The sequence below is a fragment of the Neopelma chrysocephalum genome, unplaced genomic scaffold, assembly GCF_003984885.1.
Source record: "Neopelma chrysocephalum unplaced genomic scaffold, ASM398488v2 Primary Assembly neopelma1_22b, whole genome shotgun sequence".
NCBI classification, from domain to species: domain Eukaryota; kingdom Metazoa; phylum Chordata; class Aves; order Passeriformes; family Pipridae; genus Neopelma; species Neopelma chrysocephalum.
Genome location: NW_020897690.1, coordinates 10,633,950 through 10,654,565, shown reverse-complemented (window position 1 = coordinate 10,654,565; position 20,616 = coordinate 10,633,950). Strand labels below are relative to the sequence as shown.

The following is a 20,616-nucleotide window of genomic DNA, read 5'->3' as shown; positions in this document are numbered from 1 at the left end:
AACATGCCCTAAGTCTCACAAATGTATATGAATTTAATTTTGATAGTGTTTTACCTTTCAGGTTCATTCTTTATATTTTTACCTGTCAAACACTCATTCAGCTTCTCTTAGCATAACAGGTGGGAGTAAAAAAAACAGTATTCTCTCTCTTGCTTGTCTTTTGTGAATAAATTGAAAGAAGCAGTAATTGCACATCTCACAACCTCATGATTTAGGACTAAAAAACATGATTACAGAATGTTTAAATTAGACACTGCTGTGAGTTGCAATGGAGGCAAGACAAGGTTGCTGAAAAGTGAAACAGATGTTCACAGGTAGCAAGAAAATTTGTGAGATGCTGAGCTGGGAGGCGTTCTTTGTAATCTCTCTTAATTTTATTTTCCAGCCATATTGTCAGACTTAGTCATGGATCATTATTTACAAATAATTATTTAAAATTACAAATAATCTAAATTATTTATAGTCAATAAGCATTAAGCATTGCTATTCCATTACTTTTCATTTCAGCTTAGTAAATGAACACAATTTAGTGACTATGTAAACGTTGTAAACGTTCAGCTGTATCTAACTTTGATAAAGAAAAAAGTTTCATATAATTTTTCTTTTTTTTGGATTTTAAGTAAACTTGATTTTTTGAGATCTTTTGTCTAAAATGAACAACTACTTTGAGCAAAACTGGAAAGTTTTCAGAATGATAACAGCAAATGAAAATAGAGGGTTCAACGGCTCATTTTGGGAACTGTTTGGCAGGTTCCCATGAGAGACTGCCCTGAAGGGAAAGGGGAGGGGAAAGGGACCTGGAGAGGATGCTGGTCTCTGAGGTCAACCTTCCCAGACTTGGGCTTAGCCCAGCCCACAGCCTAGGCAGTCACAAAGGCACAACAGACAGTAAGGGAGCTCCAGCCTGGTCTCCTGTGCAAAAAGGCAGAGGAGGTGAAGGAGGGCTACTCAGGAGCAGTGCAGAATTGTGTGGTCATGTAGGCAAGGAATTAGGAAAGTCAGAGCTCAGCTAAATTTCGAATTGGTGAGGAATGGGAATGGCAATAAGAACTTCTAGAAGTAGAATCAAAAGGAGGTCTAAGGAAGATGTGGGGCTGTGAAAAAAGGCAGCAAATTTGGTAATGAAGCACACAGAAGAGGCTGAGCAATTCAGCATCTTCTTCTCTTTGGTCTTTCCTGACAAGTTCTGTCCTCACATCTCCCAAGCAGAATTTGGGAAAATTGAGTTAGTGACCAAATAAGCAAACTGTGCGTACACAAGTCCATGGGAAAAGAGAGGATGTATCCAAGGATGTGCAGAGAGCTGGCTAACATCACTGCAAGGACTGCTTTGTATCTTCTTCGAAAGGCCCCTAGGAATTAGGGGAGATTCCTGAAGGCTGGGAACAGGCAAGTGTTACATGCATGTAAGCAGGAAAGCAGACCTGGGAAACTATTTGCTGATAAAGCTGCCTCCAGTTTCCACAAGGATTTTGGAGAAAACCCTTCTGAAAACCATGTCCAGTCACTTGGAGGACAAAAAGGCAATTGGGAATAGCATGGATTCACAAACAGCAAATTGTGGCTGAACAGTCTGAGTACGTGCTAGGAGGAGATGGCTGGTATGGTGGATGAAGGAAGAGCACTGGTTAATTACCTTGGCTTCTGCAAGGCCTGTTACAAGGTATGCCTGCAGCCAAATTAGTGAGACACAGACTTGAGAAGTGGACTACAAGGTGAATGCACCCCTGGCCATATCATGAGGCTCCAAGAGTTGTGATCAACTGTATGAAGTCCAACTGATGACTGGTTTCTAGTAACATCTATCAGGAGTCAACACCAGTGCTGACATTCATTCATGCCTTCACTGGAAACAAAATACACCCTCAGCAAGTTCACAGATGATACCTGATTAGGGGAGCAATTAATACACCCGAGTGCAGAGCTGCCATTCCAAGCAGTCTTAACAAACTGGAGGATTAATCTGGAAGAAACTTTTCAAAGTTAAGCACGGGCAAATGCAAAATCCTGACCATGCAGCAGGACAGGCTGGGCACCAACTGGTTCCAGAGCAGCATTGCATAAAACATCCAGGGTGTCCCAGCAGACAACAAAAACTCCAACGTGAGTCAGCAGTGCATCCTGAAGGTCAACACCATCCTGGGCTGTACTAGCAAGAGTGTAGCCAGCAGGCTGATAAAAGTGATTCTTGCTTGCCCTCTGCTTGGCACTAGTAAGACCCTACCTGGAGGACTGTGTCTTGTTTTGGATTGCCCTGTACAAGATGGACATTGACATACTGGAGCACCAGGTACCTGGAGCCCAGGATATACATGGAGAAGCTGACAGAAATGAAGGTGAGAATAAGGGGGAAATCTAATTGTTTTAAATTTAAATTGTTTTAAACTACCTATTGGCAATGTACAGATAAGATGAAGTCAAACTCTTCAAGGCAGGGCACTGAAATATAACAAAAGGCAGCAGTCACAAGTAGCAACATAGGAAATTTTGTCTAAGTATCAGAAAAATCTTTCCTGCCTTGGGGGGTGGGTGTGTGTGTCAAATACTGGCACAGGTACTCACAAAGTCGGTGGCACCTGCATTCTTGGAGATAGGACAAAGTTGTTTGTGCAAGCCCCTGAGCAAACCCTGAACTCAGATGTAACCTCAAAGCTGATCTTGTTTGAGTGGGCCCAGATGACGCCCAAAGACATCTTCCGACCTGATAATTCCAACAGAATTTCATTTTGCTTACCTAAATGGCTGCTTTAACGATTTTAACAATATTCCTGAGACACTCTGTATTTTGAAGAAAAAGAACAGTGAATATGCCGATCATTATTATTACAAACATGTATCTCATTGCTGCTAGAACATATTGTAGGACTGGTCATGTATACCAGGATGCCGGAATAGATTGTGGGTTTTTATTAAATGAACAAAAAAAATCAGTGAAGCATGTTTAATCCACACAGGTGAGGAGTTCTGTAGACCTTGTAAACAAGTACAGTGTAAAAATAGGTCAATTTGGGTGATTTACTAGCTTGGAAAAATCCAACAAATATATTTTAATATTTTTCTGTCTTGTTTCTTTCTTCTGCTTGAAATGGAAACCACTTTCTTCACCAGTTTTCCCAATCTTTGCAAGACTTTATGCTTCCTCTTATGGTCCCAAAACTCCTCCAAGGAAAACCTACACAACTGAATGAAATAAATGCCTAGCTTTGGTGACAGACAGAGTGGTGATCATCACTTCTGACTGTACCAGGCTAATATCCAGGCTCAGAGTGGACTTAGGCTTGGGTACAGATGGTGTAGAGCACTCAGCACAAGATGAGAAGCCTTCTGTCCCACTTTTGCTGTCCTGACACATGTTGTTAGTGGTTGGTTGGGCAATCCTGTGCCTCCTTGATGAACTGTATGGGTCTTCTGCTCAGAGTACAGCTCTCCTGAGGGCAAAAGCAGGAAAATGGCTCTGCTGGGTGTAACCAGTAGACCTGGTGAATTTTTCTAAACATATTTGATTATATATATTTCAAGAGTGTAAGATGGCAGCTTTAGGGGGATGCATTTCCCAGTACTTGTCTCAGCCTTTCCTGGTCTGAAGTTTAGGTTCTTGGCTAGAAATTATACCTTTGTTTCTAATAAATATTGGGGAGGGGGAGAGGGATGCCCCGTGAATTTGTTTAATTGCTTTTTGAGCCTATTCAGGCTTTTAACATCTGCAATATCTTCTAGTGCTTTACTCTTTAACTTTATTATTCAGTCAGTAAAAAAGTGTATTCCCTTTTATAGGCTTTAATCCGATATGCCAACATTTCATTTGCTGCTCTTTCCTTCTTGTATTATTAGTAGGGGTAAATAGTCTGTCCTGTTTTACCTTTCTCAGTGTGACACATGATGGCATGTGACACAATTTGGGCATGTTTTTCTGAACTGTCTGTTTTCCAAAATGAGTTATCCCAACCTGCTTATTGATTCTCACACAAATACTGTCCCTCACCATTAATTACCTTACTATCTAAGCATCCTTGTCTATATGTTTTCTACTTCAGGTGAGTCCCTTGGGGCTTAGAAGATAAGGTTCATTTTCTTTGTGATCATAAAATCTCTCTCCCATTTCATTTTCCTAATAATTCATAATAATCCTTTTGCTTTAGGCTGATGGTTTCATAGAATGGTACGCGGTTTCTCCAGTTGCTGTATCCATAATTTAGGGTTGTAACAGCTCACTTAAAGCTCATCACTGAGTATGTATAGTTAAGACTCTTTGTTTTTTTTATTCCAGTTTCAACATTTATCAGCATTACTTTTTCTCCACAGTTTTATCACCAGCACACACTGAGATTATTCTGCAATTTTTCAGTCACCTTTGGCTTTAACTACCCTAAATAATCTAGTGTGATTCTCTGTCATCTCACTATTCAGCCTTATCCAAATTTCCGATGGCTATGTTGAACAGTGCATTTCCCTACACTGATCTACTAGAAATCTCTCTGCATTGTGAAGAGTGACCATTGAGTTTTCTGCTATGTATTTCCTATTGTCTAACCAGTTTTAAGGGGCTCGTGCCCTGTAAAGAAAGGTTTTGGCCTGGAAACCTCTGAAGTCTGTTCCATAGTGAACACCAGTGTAAAGAATTCTTTTAACTTTGCTGAGGTAGAGTCTGATCCTGTTTGGGTTCCCCTTTCATACTCCAGTTACTTATCAGCCCTAAAGACTTTCTAGCAGAATTCCTGTTTCAGATGTGCTTAAAATCATTTTATATTGGTTTTATGCCTTTGGAAAATTGCTCTTCAAAATCTTTTTTTGGCTGGACTTATTAAATTTAACTTACCAGAGTTGATATTCTTTTTTATTTTTCTGCTTGGGGAACAACTTTCAGAACAACTTCTAATAATCACCATTACTGTGCTGTGTATTGAAATGGTGTAGAAAAAAAGAGAACTCTTGGGAGTTTCTCTTTCCATATTCCTTGCCTTTTCCCCAAAAATGACTTGACATTAACTGAAAGAGGGTACATTTAGATTAAATGTTAGGAAAAAATTCTCTACTGTCAGGGTGGTGAGGCAGTGGAACAGGTTGCCCAGAGCAGTTGTGGATGCCCCATCACTGGAAGTGTTTAAGGACAGGTTGAATGCAGCAACCTGGTCTAGTGAAAGACGACCCTGCCCAAAGCAGGGGAGTTGGAACTAAGTGATTATTAAGGTCACTTCCAAGTCAGGCTATTCTATGATTCTATTAAGTTAAAGTTATAAAATATTTTTTTTTTCTGAATTGCTTTCTCTCTCTTTAGTGCCTCTTCAGAAAAGGTACTCAAAACATAAAATTCATAAAATTCAAACCATGGGGGAAAAAAAACCATAGAGAAAACATTTGCAAAAATGAATAGAGAAAGGAAGGGTTGGTGTGAACATCCCTACATGGATAAGAGAGAAGGAGTAGAGCAGAGAAAGAATGGGTTGGGAAAACTTACGCAGACAAATGAAAAAGTGATTATACCAAAATAATCACCTCTGAAATACTGAAGATTTCAGTGCATCTTGCTGTACAGTTCAGTTGAGATGGTCCTAGAAATATTCTGAAATTATGAAATAGTGTGTTTTCTAAAAATTATACCCAGATATAGACAGAGGTGTGTATATATATATATATGTATGTGTGTGTGCATGTCCTGCCTCAAAAGGAAGACTGAGACAGCAAAGCTTCCACATGCTTTGATGGGATTTGAATAGCGAGCAGATCCCCCAGACCAGAGGCAAATTTCATCCTTGAGCAGCTGCCCAGATTTCATCAGCAGATTCCAAATAGCAGGCTCCATCTCCTGTAAAGACTCAGGTGTATACAGATGTGATTCTGGGGTATATCCTGGCAGTAGCCAAGCACTGCAAACTGAAGCAGCAAAGCAGCAAAGTAGATCATGTCAGTGCCTTTGTAGGATTGAGTCCCGCAAGCTTTTGCTCATGAGCCACTCCAGGAGAGTTGCTGATATCTCCCTGAGCTTGCTGCTCTGCACAAAAATGTTGGGTCTGTTTAGAGTCGTAACAAGGTAAGGCTTTCTGGCAATGTATTGCCAACTTCAACATTTCTCCAGATCTGCAAGGAGAAGATATCTTACCTCTTGGAACTGAGCAATTATCAAACTTTAAAAATGTACTTAACACCCCTGAAAAGGAAGTAAATACAAAAATTAGTGTCACTATACATATAAATAAACTCTCTAGGAGTTCTACTGGATTCTGAATTCTTTCTTGAAAGGCTAAGTTGCAGTTGCAGTATCATTTTTTAACTAGGCTTAACAATGAGACTTTTAATTTATTTTTCTGAGGGCAAATGATTAAAATCAAGGTAAATTACAGCACTGGTTGGTTCTGATTTGCACTTCTTGAGAATCCACTGCAGAGGACAAGGGAATAAGCAGATGGAAGCCATCAGCACCTGGGCTGCGATCAGCCCATAAACCACGTTTTCTGCATGCAACAGCTTTGATTTTTTTCCCAGTTGGGTCCAAGATGTAAAATTTAACCTGTAAAGCCTCCTGAGGTTTGAGCTGTAGCAAACTCTAAGCAAGATTAGCAACTTTTTGCACTGAGCACTGAAGAAATGCTTATTTCAGACAGATACCCTGAAGCTTTCATTACCTCTGAGGTGTTTTACACGTCACTAAAGGTCTACATGTATTCTGAATAAAAGCCCTCTGATCAGTCACTCTTCTTAATGTCAAAGAATGCTTGCTGGTGTAAGGCTCTCCTTCACCTCTGTAAAGGGAAAAAATTCCTTCAGGAGGCAAAGCGGGATGGTTCACAGACAGCAAAGGAAAGGCTCAGAGTAATAAGAAAGAAGATGCAAAGATGTGACTAAGTTTGGCAATACTTACCTATTTTCAATCTAGAGAGCCTGTCAATATAGGAGGAATAAGAAGAATGAAACAGTGGAGAAAAGAAGTACTGAGAGAAACCTCATCACAGTTTTATGACACAGAGAAGTGACTGAAGCAGAAAGACTATACCAGGAGACACAACACAGGACAAAGCAAAACAAGGTGACAGAAATTAAAAAAAGAAAATGGAAAAACAAATGTTCAAGCGACAAATTTAACTTTTTTTGAAAAAAAAGCTCAGTGGAAAATGCACACATAAAATGGCACATAGATAAACCATTTTTCTCCCACAATGCTGTAATGCTCCAGAATCTAAATGGGGTGTACTAATAGCAGCTCTGTGAGGTAGGATAAGGTTATTATTTTATGTTCTTGGAGCTAAGGTGCTGAAAGAAAAAGTGAATCTCAAGAGGGCACAGTGAAAATCTGCAGGTGGAGAAGGGGGTCTGAATTTGGTGAGCATCACTGAAGTAATTCTCCCTCCATAAAGTTTTATATGGTAAAAAATAAAATGGAATGAAGTGCGATATGGAGTTGGATATAAAATGTCATTATGGTATAGCAAGGTATGATTTTATGTTGAACAAAATTATTGTTCTCAATTTTTTTCCTGTTGTTGCTACACTAGTGGCCAACAATAGTATAATCTGTCAGAAAAGCTGTAAGTAATAGGCTTTAATAATTCCAGCTTGAAACACTAATATTTACTGAAATTTGAGTGTTATCTGCCAATACTGATGCAACACATGTTCTGATGGTCCTGTAAAACAAACAACTGCCAATATATATTTCAAAGCTGTTCCTGATTTTAAATCTATAATTTACTCTACAGCTCTTCAGTAGATTCCTGATCAAACTTGTCAAGTTCCTCCCTAACACAGTGATAACTCTTACGTTGCATCAGCATATTGAAATATCTCATGGTAGACTTTTACATTAAGAATTTCACTGCAATCAAACCCTTTCGTAAGGAACTTGAAGAGCACAATATGGACAGCACGATCATTAGAGATGAACTGTTTGTTTTTTGAGAATGATTTTTTACTGATGACCCTTGAGACGGAATTAAGACTGACACAAGGTGGATTTCGTATGCTCAAGGTCAAGGCCCCTGACTCTCAGAAGCATTATGACACCAGTGAATGTAGCTTTTGCTGAATCTTCTGAGAATGCAGAAGAAGCCAAGTTAAATGGAGTCCTCAGCTTCCAGCAGCAAACTGGGCTGGCTGTGAGCACAGGCAAAGCAGAAACTGTCTAAGGTAGCAGGCTCCCGGAAAGACAAAGTGCACACCCCCTAACATCTGCACCCCCTAATTTTGTCCTTATTAGGACAGGGAAAAACAGGTTGTCTGAAACTGCTGCTGTCCCTAAAGCAGGAGTGGAAACTATTGGTAGAATGCCCAGTGCCAGCAGCTGTGATGGCTGACTAGCATCAGTCCCTGGAGGCAGCCAGATTAGCAGCATGGATCCTCTAGATCTCTCTATTGCAATTCCCTGCTCTTCTGTGGCAGGCAGGGGTGGCCCTGTCCCATCTGTTATTTTAGGAGGACTGACTGTCAGTTCTGTCTGAGTTGTTGAATAATCTTGTGCTGGTTCTAGAATAAAAGGCATGCAAAATGTTTACAGTCTTAAATGAGGAATAATCATGGCATTACTTATATTTAGAAATTCAGGGAGCGTCCTTGGTCTCAATGTCGTATGTACCATGCTACCCATTCCAAAATGCAGATGACATTATCAGTGTTTTATTCTCCACTCTTGGCTTTATCAGTTTCTCCTTTTTCTACCCCAGGTTCTTTGTGAAATGAATAGATTAATGTTAAAAACACTTTTTATTCAGAATGGATGGATGGATGGTCTGCCATCACTGTGTGCATTTGAGATTTGATCCACAAAGGTGGTTCAGTTTTGACTTTCCAACTTGCTTGTGTTTTGGAGATTTTTGGTTTGGTAATTTCTACAGCTTCTACCACTGGAATTTCCAGACATTACCAGTAGCCAAATTCAGAGACTGGAAGTGGAACTTCCGAAGTCTCTTCCACAACTGTCTGACTGATTTTTGTGCCCTGGAGCTTTGTTCCTTCAGACTGGCAAACCTCAGACTTTAAGAGATGGAACTCAACTATTCCTTTAGATGTGTGAATTGTTCTCTTGATCCATTCTGTGCTTGTGCTATTCCCTCATGTTTTTCAAAGTGGCAGAATTTTTGAAAGTAATTGCTTCTCTGGTTTTACAAATCAAGACAGCTTTTTATTTAATTAATTAATTATTTTTCACAATTGTTCGTATGTGTCACAATGAGCATATCACATATTATACCCTTCCTTTTTGTCATCTGTATTAGGTCATCAAGAGCTGTATTGTGAGGCTCATGAGGACCAGATTTCTCACTCCTTATTTCATACTCCTTATGACTGCTTCCTCTTTGGTATACCACTGCACTAGGAGAAAGAGGAACTTCCTGTGAGTTTTGCTCAGGCTTGGTCTAGGGCTGCAAGTTCACAGGCTTCCTTGCTCTTCCTATTTCTGGCATAATTCTGGTTTTTTTCTCAGATGCAAGTTATTTTTCCAAGAGTAAGCAAGCTCTGACATTTGTATGCAAACATCCTTGCCCTTCTCAGTGAAAACTCTTTGGGCATTGTGGCTGGATGCTTACTTCAGCTTTTGGGTTGGACAGTAGCTCCTGTTATTTCAATTGTCATTATTGTCAAGGAGCTTGACTGGGTTTTATATTACTCCTCAGTGAAGACTGGATGGTTGCTTCCAGTCTTTGATAAAATACTGGGAAAATGCAAGAGAGCACTCAAAAAAAAAAATCGCTTCTTTGAGAAGAAGAAAATGCTGGGTGATTTTAAATTATTTTTAGCTCTGTGATTAGTAGTGTATAAATGTTATTTAGACTTTATACAAAACCCACAGTATTCTCTTCTTTGTGCCAGACAACTAGCAACTCCTCTTACACCCACTGGTAAACTTAGTCACTCTTTTGTAAACCTTCATGAGCAAACTTCCTAAGGGCAGTTTTGATAAACTGGCACACTCCCCATGCCAGTGAAAAATTACCTGCTGCCTTCCCTGTAACAACCAAACACAGAGTCAGAGCCTGAAAACCCAAGGCTCACCCAGAACTGTGGAGTGTTGCTTTGCCAGCTGCTTTATGCAGGAGAAGAACTAGTTCATGCCTGTTACAGATAATCCTTTCACTGATAGTAAACTCATCCCAAAACAGTGACCCTTTGAAAACAGGAAGGAAAGACTTGCCATCTCTAGGCTTCTATGACCCTGCTGGAGGAGGCATTCATGTCTCAAGACAACCTGTGCACCCTTCTTTGATTTCTGCTCATAACCTACTGGTTTCGCTATGTTTCATCTTGTCTCTCCACTGCACCAGAATAGCTGGGTGGTGAAATACTGCAAAATTATGTTAAGCAAGACTTAAGGGCAGACATCCAAGTGCAATATTGGGAGCAAAAGGGTATAAATAAAACAATGACAAATTCACTTACAGCCTATACTTAACCATGGCTCCTCTTTCAAGTATCCCATGAGGGATTTCTTTTGCACTGCTCTGCAGTGAGAGCAGAAGATGGTGGATTTGTAGTCAGACTTCTTCCCAGGTGGTGAGCTCACTTCTGCATGGCTTGCATTCCTAAATGCCTTGTATTCCTTTGGGGCTGTGCTTTTGGATGCACATGCAAATACTGATCATGTCCTGTTTTGAGAGGGACACTACAGATACTTAAATGGTTATTTCCACGTGAGCCTGGCAGTGATTGTTAGTGAAATCCTGCCGATTTTGCCTCCTGAGGTCAGAAGTGTTGTGCACCAAGAGTATATTCTCCCTTTGTCCTCCGGCAGTCTGCTGACTAGCTGCCCCTGCTCATAGGATCCTTTTCATCTCATCATGCTCCACTGAGATAATTTATACAATCATAATGTCTCTATTATGAGATATCAGTTGTGCATGTGTTCAGCAAGGTTCGTGATCACTGATACCTTAGTGACATTCTGTAGACATCACACTTTAATGACATAGATATCAGATGTCGTCAAATTCATATGGTAAGAGTGTTAATGCAACTCGTACCTAATGTTTCAGATACAGTGTCTTTTTTGAAGATCAACTCTTCTCTGTTTTGCTGTGTGTCTAGGTACAAAGTGCATTTTCTTCTGATATAACTGCACTAGGATTCCAGGCAAAGGATGTCACTTTTATAGAGCTATACCATAATTCCATTAAAAAAAAAAATCCTGGTTTTATCTTATCTTGGATGTACAGTGCTCCTGGTTCCTTGTAGATACAGTCTCCCTTGATACAGAAACCCAGACACTGATTTTCAAGATAGAGTTCATTTTGGTCTTTATTGAGGCAATAGACCTTGGTTTTGGCTGCCTTCAGAGAACAGAATTTCAGTCAAGCAGAGCTGATGTTGTAATCTTCAATGATGATTGCATTTGTGATTGTCCAGTGAGCCTTCCAAGGGATCTGCCTACATCTCTGGGTTTGGACACAATTATTATCATTCTGACAAAATTACTGGTGGTGTGGAAGGAGAACAGGGCTGTAGCTGGGGTGGATTTAGAAATTTCCCATCCATAAGATGTTTTATTGTTTGCATCATGTTATGCTTTTTCTGCTTTTTTAAAATTTTCAAAGTCAGTGGAGTAAAAGGTCTGATTTTTTTTCAGAATGCTGTATGAGGTCAGCTGTGCAGGGTATTTATCTCTTCACAGTATTTTTAGGAAAAGAGGCAAACGTGTTGATTTTTTAAATTATGCTGAAAGAGACATCACATTGAGATTTTAACTTTCAAAAACAACTGGCTATGAATGAAAGACTTCTCTTTCCTTCATTAATTCATTTTAAAAAATAACCTGGTGTTTTTGTTCTTTTTTTTTTCTTGAAATGATACTTGTCTGTCTTCATCCATATAAGATAGCTGTAAACTCACCAAAATTATGCAATTAATTGAATTATGTGATTCAAATGCCATATATGTGGGGGTTTATCCCCTTTCTTCCTCCCACTAATGAGGGAAAGAATTCTGTGTTTATGGGATTATACCATGAGGCTCATGAGTTTTATGTGAAGCTCAAATAATTGGCATTGACAGTCTTATCAAACAAGAATAAAATTAGGATTATAGTAAATGCAACACAGAAAAATGGGACAGAAAGCAAAAAAAGAGGAGCAGGGTTTTTCCACCACTAGTGTTTTTGTACTTGGTGGTTACAAAAGCGTCTTTTTAGATGTATTGCTTGCTATGGTGGACTGACCAAAGCAAGGAGAGAGCAACGATCAACAGCTTTCTCAGGCTTTCCAGCTACAGATACTTGCTGATGAACGGGGCTCCTAATCACCCGATAGAGCTTTATGCTTTATGCCGCACTTAGTACAGCTTCCTGTTGCAATCTTTGGTTTATTCACATCTAACAAATTTCATTGTGCTTACATTTTTTTTGAGAACTAAATTTTTAGTGTTTATCTATTTAAAAGCTAGTTCCCGTAACTCTTGGTTTGGAGTCACTTGAACACGGGCTATTCTTTCTTCAAAGATTAGACCTTATTTCCAAATCTTGGATAGCTTTTTGATTTTTTTTTTCTCCCCCCTCCCCTTTTTTTTTTAATCTGGTGCGTGGTGCTACTGTATTTGCATAGCTTGATCCAGAAGAATTGAACCACATGCTTAAGGAAAAGAATGGCATGTGGTTCATGAACCCCATAATTAGTTCCCCTTCCTAGCTCTAAGCAGTAATTAAATCTGTCACTTCTGCTCTGCTGATTCATTTATTTAGCTATTTAATTGCTCAGCTCAATACGTCTTTATCTCTGGAACTGCAACATTTTATTCAGGCAAAGGAATAGCATAAGCCATTATTATTTTTTGTCCAACGGCAGGGACATGTAAAAGAAAAGAACACTAATACTAGATGATTTGGTGGTGTTGTCAGTTTTCACTTATCAAACAAAACAGTATTTAAGGAAAAACTTCAACCAGTGCTTGAAGATAGCTTTTCATATACAGGCTTGCTTGTGCAGGAAATTATGTCAAATTCAAGGACCCTATGTATGTAATCCAGGTTTCCATTTACATAATGGGTTAACTTAAAGCACTTCCAGGTAATACATAATTTTTTATAAAACGAGTAGTCTTAGCCTGATCTGCTGGAATATTTTACAAACAGTTTAAAATTGCAAATATACACTAAATCGTTTACAAATGAAACAGTATATTTTCTTTATACATTTTATTTTTGGAACATTGTTCATGGAGATTTCTGTCACCTGTCTCTCAGATTTATCATCAAACACAGCATTTTGACCTGTAAAGCAAATGGCATTTGGAATACTTTCAAGCTTGCAAAGACAGCCCTCTGAATGCCTCTCTGTGAGTCATATTTCCATACATGCAGTTTTCTTCATGTCACATCCTTAAGCGACGTTGCAAGATTCCTCCACTATTTCTCTCCATAGGTTGGAAAAGCTGGTGTAGGAAAGCAGCATGCAACACAATGACAAGCAGATCAAGACAGATCAACTCAGACAGGGCCTTTTGGCGAATGAGAAAATATTTTTTATTTTTATAACCCTTTTTTTTTCCCCTCTCTGAACTCTGCAATGATAGCTGATCCAGGAAATGAAAGATACAAAACTCACCCAAAATTCAGAGACAAGGATATTTTTCTGACATTTCTGGCATCAGTGGCTCAGTTCCATCAATTTATTCATCTGCCTTGCTGGCTAGATTTTTACACTATACACACAGTCTTGCATTTCACTCCATTCGTGACTTATTTTTCTGTCTTATTATTCAGTTACAACTATGCAGCTATTTAAGTCATAGCTCATGTTTTTCCCAGGTAAGCTCATTATTCTAAAAATCTTTTTACTGCTTACCTGGAGGGGTTTTTGTTGTTGAGGATTATGTTGGGTTTTTTATCCCTCCAGCGAGGATTCTGTCCACTCCTTTGCAATGCAAAACATGTCTGTACTGCTGCTGTGGACATCCAGCTTGGTCCTGCTTGCAGTAAAAGCAGGACCCTGTGTAAAGATCAGTTGGTGGAACTGGAAGGGTTTATTAGCCATATTGCATGCAATACCTTGAAAATTCAGCTGGACATGCTGCCATACCTCTGACTGCTCTGCTGGGCTACATGGACCTGCACCATGCCTGTGCCAGAATGGGGATCTTCTTCCCTCTCCCCCTACCACCCCACACTGTCATCAGGGAGGGCTTTGTCAACCCATGGGCTGGCAGCTTTGGCCTGACAATGCTCAGTCTGTGTCGTTCATGTTGGTGTTACTGTTTTGCATCTGTGCAGTCAGGGTTACTCAAAGCTCTTTGTTGAAATAAAGAATATTTCTGTCCCTGCTAAATCTAGGAAGCCTAGAAATCTTGCAGGCAGTTTTCTTTTTGCAAGCCTGTGCATGCGATTTTTGGTTTAGTTTTGCATGAGCCTCACTTAAATATTCTCTCTTAAATGGGTTTCTTCAAATTATCTTCTAAAAGTACACTCTTTGTTATTTTGAGCGCATGCTTAAATTCGGGTAATTAATAAAGCCGCAAAAACCCTCTGTGGACATCCTTTGAGGGTAAGGGTGCTTTGAGGATAAGTCTGTATGTGAATGGGTTTAGTCTGAGAAAGTAGCGTTCGCTGCACCAGGACAAACAAGTGTGATAAGAGGAGGGCATGGGAATTAAATGGAAAAATTACATTTATTTGTAGTAGAAGTTTATTGTTGAGTTGGTGGAAACCAAACAGTGGGAATACAGGGTTAATTTCAGACAGCTTTTATCTCAGTTTAAAAGAGCATGAGGTTAGTCAATAGGATTAACTACTTTTGCACAGATTTGTACATAAACATTGAGGCACGAGACTAGGAGGGACATCAGCTGAGTTCCCTCCCTTTGCAACATTCTTGAATGTCTGGGGAGGGAATTAGGTGACAGTGACTATTGGCTTCCCCTCAGATGAACCTAGTTGTTGTCATCCTGCCATCAACAGACTGGAAATTACTATCTCAAAGGCACTTCAGAGTTTACAAGCAGCCTTATGGGCCCGAAACCACTCCCTTCTCCCACTCTGCCCTCCCCATGCTGGAGCCAGTGGCATCTAGCAACTAGCACGGTGCAAACTGAAGGGTTGTGAAGTGGTGCAGCTCAGAGTCTGGGCACTGCTGGTGGAGGCACTCTGCTTGATCAAGGGTGTTTTTATTTGCTTTGTTTGATTGCTGTTTGTTGTTGGGAGTTGTTTGTTTGGTGGTTTTGTTTTTTTGTTAGTTTTCAACTCTAACTCACTGCAGTTAGAAAACTCAGGCTGGAGTTTCTGCTCACTCACGACATGGCATATGTTAGTGTAAAATGTGTCTAAATCAAATTAGATTTAATCCCTCAGTCTTAAAACAAATGCACCTCAGTCTGTACTGTATTCAATGTATTGATTTACTTATTGGTGTACTGGAAACTTCTTGTTTTAATTTAGATAAGTCATCGCTTGTTCTATTTGTGCGAGGCACCGTATCTGTGGGGTTGGAAGCTACCTCTGCCCAGCCCTGGTCAGTCTGCTTGGTTATATAAGGTGCACAGACTTGCGTACCTATAAATATTAGCGAGCAGCTGTCACAAAGGGATAGTGAGTGAGCTGCTCAGGACCTTGAAAACACAATAGCTTGGCACCCAGAAATACACAACTTTGATAACATATTACAAGGTTACGTACTGGGGGGAAAGGGTAGGGAGGTGGTGACTGCTTTTAATCTTTGTGTCTTTAAAAAATAATATTTTTCTTCCTTTATACTTTTGGTATACATCGAATCTTTACAATTTTTATCACATTAGGATATGACATTCCTGGCCTTGCCAGTGCTTTTGTTTGTGTATTTATAACAGCTTCTGGTCATTGTTGAGCAAAGGCGATTGCCCTGCCCTCTGGCCCTTTCTTAAGCTGATTTTGGGCAGAAGCTCCTCTCATGTGGCACTAATTGAAGTGACTGGCGGAGGGGGTGTTGTGAGCACGCTCGGGCTGCTCTGCCAGGGGCTAAGCCAGGGGAGGAAGAGAGGAAAAACGGGAAGAAGAAAGAGGGGGGGGAAAGAAGGGAAAGGGGGGGAGGGAAAAAGGAAAAGGAAAAAAAAAACAACAACCGGGCTTTGCTTCACTGTGTCATAGCGGAGGGCTGCCGGCCATCTGTCCGCGCAGGGCGGCACGGAGGGAGCCGGCGGGTGCAGCCCCGCGCAGGGCGGCACGGCGGGAGCGGCGCACCCTCGGCAGGCGGGAGCGGCGTGCGGGCTCCGGGGCTCCGGCGGCGCGGGTTCCGCTCCGCAGGTGGGTGTGCGGCCCCGGGCACGGGAGGGCGGCGGGTGCTGCCCGCGGGGGTGGGCGCTGGGCTTCTTTGTTGTGAGGCTGCGGGAGCTGAGCTGCCGCCCCGCCTCGGGGGTGCCTGAGGAGGGGCCGCGTGTGGCCGCTGTGCCGGCCCGGGGCGGGCTGCGGCGGGCAAAGTCGGGCAAACTCGTTGTGAAAGATCGGAACCAACAAGTTGCTGTCGAAGTGCTCCGTGCGGAGATGGGGCTGGCTTATCGGCCGCGCGAGTGAGCCGCGCGGAGAGAGATCCATCAGGGACTGTCAGTCGGGAAGTGTGGGCTTCCCTCGGGTGAGTAACCCCGCCTGAGCCGCAGCTCTAGCGCTCAAAGGCGATAATATCATCCGGAGCCTGCTCGGTGTGTGTCCGTGTGTCCCGGGCTAATGGTTTCCTGCAAGTTTAACGTGAAATGGGGAAAGGCCAAGGGAAACCGCAGGGGTTGCGGAGGGGATTAGGAAGGCAGAGGCTAATAAGTTTCTGACGTGGTGTAAACCGGCATCACTGTCAAAACCAGCCAAGATGGAATATTGTCCCGTATTTTGGCCTTTTCATTGAAAGTTATCACCTTTCATTTAGCTGTTAAAGTTCCTGGAGGCTTTTTTTTGTTGTTTTAAGTTGCTCTGTAAATCGCTTTGTGAGTTGTGCAGTGGGGGAAAAGTGAACTTTAAAAGTGTTTCTTAAAGAAAAGTTAGAAAATATATGATAGCTCTGAGTTAACAGTAGTGATAAGAGTGTGGACATCATACCTAATTATTATGGCTATTAATATTACTATTTTTAAAGATGCAAGAAATTTTGTTACTGTGCACCTAAAACTACGTTTTAATGTCTTTTATGCATCCACTAGACTACCCTGTTAGTGGATATGGTTATTTTTTAGTGTACAACTTGAACTTGTGTTCCTGATAACCCTATTAGTTCTACTGGAAAAATAAATAATCAGTTATCACACGTTATCTAAACGCATTTTAGCAGCTCATGTGTATATTATAGGCAGCAAAATGCAGTCATAACTGGAAATTCTATTGTGTGCCTATCTTCAAATATTAAAAGAAAGAAATCTGTTAGAAATGTGCATACCATCCAGTATAGCTGTAGGTCATGTTTGTTTCTTTTCTGTATGTAGAACATACATGTATGTTCTAGATGTAGAACAATAGTGAAAAATGGAGTTGAGCAGCTGGTAATCCATTTGTACATTGCTTATCCCTACAAAGATTCCTGGTGCAAAGTTCATGAACTATCACTGAGAATGGTTGAAAGCAGAGTCCAGGAACTGGCCATACTAAAATCCGTCAAGACTTTGTGAAAATAAAATAAACTGAAAAGCTGAGGCTTGCTTCCTCATAAACCTCTTAAGAAATTGTCATCTATCTAGTATGGGACTCATTGTATTCAAGAAAAGGAAAAACTTGATCGATCAGGTGGTTATTGCTCTGTACTGTCTTAATCTATAATCAGGTGAGCAAAAATATTTTTACTTTCCTTACAATCTGAAATAGCTGGTTTCTTACGAAAGACCTTGCCCCCTTTCTTTCTCTCTCATCTGTGTCCTTGCTGCAAAAATAAGTCCTCAAGAATATAAATATTTGTTTTACTGGTTATGTTCCATATCATTCTTACTTTCCAATTTATGCTGGTTTGAATATTTCCACAGTATTGAAGTCAGTTGCCATTACTTCCTTCAAAGACCCTATTTAAACACATTTGTGGAGTGTGTGCAGTATGATAACGTGTAGCGCCATGGATATATTAATTTTATTCTTACATGGCTCAATATATGTTACTTCAGAGAAGCTAGGAACATGATGAACACTCCATTAGTGGTATTGGTAAGAAATACATTACCGCAAGTGCACAGTCAGTAAGAAAGCGCTTTTATTTGAAAGCGTTCTCATAACAGACAGTGTACTAATAATCATAACCTGTGCCGCATATCTTCAATGCTAGATTACATTTGCTTTTAGGTTCTTTGTAAATACAATTTTTATTCAGGATTGCCGTATTTCTAACAGATGCCCAGGCTCCTGTTCCTTTTCAGCCTTTGCAGACTCTGAATGCTGCAGGAATTTGCTGGGCAAAGGACTGGGTGTCCGTGTGGTAGGCATTTTAGGATGCAGCCCTTCTGCTTAGGAGACAGCCTTGGTATTGTAGGGCATTGAGGTCTGATAATAATGTGAAGTGAAATGTGGTATTAAAAATATAAGTCAAATCCAAAGACTGCTGTGTTGGTTGGATACCCAGGAGCAAGCTGGAATAGCCTTCTCTGACAGATTACTGAAAATACGGTGAGCGACTTTTGCAAGCCATGAGGGGAAGCGCTCAGTTTTCTGGCTTCTGCAGGTGAAGCCACTTGCCACGGAGCCATCACAGGGCAAGAGGCTTTCCTGGACAAAGGGTGAGGGTTTGCAGCCCTCGTGGTGCTCTGTGCTGGGGGAAGAAGGACAGGACATGGGAAAGCACAGCTTGAGTTGGCCCTCCTGCTCAGACAGCTGGGAGTCTTGGTCCAAGAATGCTGGGCAGGGACAAATGCAAAGGGACCCTTGCAGTAGGGCAGGGGTGTATCACTGTGGTGGAAAGTTGTGGAGCAGTTTGCAAAGCTAATGGGGGATGTAACTGCAGTCACAGGTGTGTGTGGCAGAAGTGTAAAAGAGGTATTCGCGGGAGGGAAGGGTTTTGGAGCGTCAGATGCTGTGGCGAAACACATGGTGGTCATGGCATGATGTTTTGGGGGAAGAAGAGAGGTCTGGTGGAGCAAGGAGAAAAGGCAGGCTGGTGGCCAAAGCTTTTAATGCTACCACAGGGAGACTTTGCGGCTGGATAGATAACCCAGTTTGGGTGCTTTGGGAAGAAAGAGTCAGGAGCTGGGAAGTGACCATGGAGGTTCCTGCTTGTCCTCATGGACCAAGGAGGAAGCATTGGGCAACTGAGCTCAGGGAGATAAGGTGCAGCCGGAGGTCTGGCAGCCAGGAGGCAGGGGAAGAGTGAATAATCTTTAACCTTTTCTGTGGCGTATGTGAAATTGGGAAGACATACTTACTGTTTGAAGCACAACGTAAGGTTAGTAACCCAAAATGAATCTGTAGCGTTGAAGCTGTTTACTCTGGTCGTTAGTCTTTCCCAGAGATTTTCAGTTAGTGGGGTCTGTGTCTTCTGACTTTATTACAATGTCATGATTGGAGATTGTACAATGCACAGAAATTTAGTTTCATAGACTTTACCAGATCGTTTTTCTTTAAAAGAGACCTAGTTGCACTTTTAATAACAGATGCACTTTGTTGTGTTCACTTGCTAAGCAACAGACTCCCTGTGCTGCCTATGAAGCACAAAAGCAAGGGAGGCTTTGACACACCAAGTAAAGCTTACGTAAAGTTTGTGAGCAGCAGCAGAAAGAGTGAGTGATGAATGTTATGACTTTTGTTCCTTACATTAAAATAGTTTAAGATTGGGTATTTTTCTCTGCTGGCTGCCATCAGCAATAGAAGTATCAACAGGAGAAAAATGGGTCGCTTGGGTTTTAGCATTAAGCAGCAAATCCAGGGCCAATAGGATTTAGCTGGGATGTTAAGGTTTATTCAGTGCATTTAGTTAATGAAGTTGGGGGGAGGAAGAGGAAAAAGTCAGTGTCTGGGCTTGGGGGAGGGGATGAAATAGCCTGCTGCCACCGGGTGCATCCTGCAGTGACTCCTCCTGATTGATAGATGCTTCACAAGACAAAAAAAGACCTGAGTGAAGGAGGTTTTAATTAAAAAACGCCAGCTCTTTTGGATTAAAATCAAGCAGAAAGTCTTTGTAACAGACATCCACCTAGTCTTAAGGATGTATGTGTTTACCCTTAAGGGTGTAGTGTCCATCGGCTAGGGGAAGGGAAGAAGGAGATGTTAATACGTCCAAGCATCTATAAAGTGGTTGTAGAGCCACAAGAGCCACAAAGATAGTCAGCAAGTGCAGTTATATGTTAAAATTTGCCAGGCAGGCACAGAAATCAAGTTCAGGCTAACGAACTCCAATTTGACCACTATGCCAGATTTCCAGCAGACAGCCCCATCGTCCCCTACGCACATGGGTGGCCCTTTGCTGTGCTTACCCGTGTTCTGAAGCCTTTGTGTCCCCTGCCAAAGGCTGTCATCTTGTGTACACACATACTGTTCAGCATCTTGACTTGCCTTCTGAGCCCTGAAAGCCTTCAGCACAGAGACACAAAAAACAATTAGTATAGAAAATCATTGTCATTTAAAATAAAAGATCTATACTTTCAAAAAAAATTGCTAACCGATGTCAATTGATCTTTTCTTCCAAGAGAGCTAGTAGGTTTATTTTTTTGTCTTGGTTTGGCTTTTTTTAATTCTGGTCCTCTACTAACCGAGCTCCTACTCGAATCAGACTTTGTTTTTTCCAA

General features: G+C 41.1%; 1 protein-coding gene across 19 annotated transcripts in view; it reads left to right on the top strand.

Annotated features, from left to right (window-relative positions):
• Positions 1-20,616, top strand: part of LOC113965893 (poly(rC)-binding protein 3-like) — a 396,197-nt gene that overhangs the window by 237,805 nt on the left and 137,776 nt on the right. Inside the window, exon 1 of one of the 19 annotated variants that reach the window (XM_027679932.1) lies at positions 16,121-16,183. The exons of 17 other annotated variants lie outside the window; for them this stretch is intronic. The gene's annotated coding sequence lies outside the window, so the exon portion shown is untranslated. Of the gene's footprint in view, positions 1-16,120; positions 16,184-16,290; positions 16,509-20,616 lie in introns of those variants that run through there. One more of the 19 variants, XM_027679924.1, reaches the window with a different exon arrangement.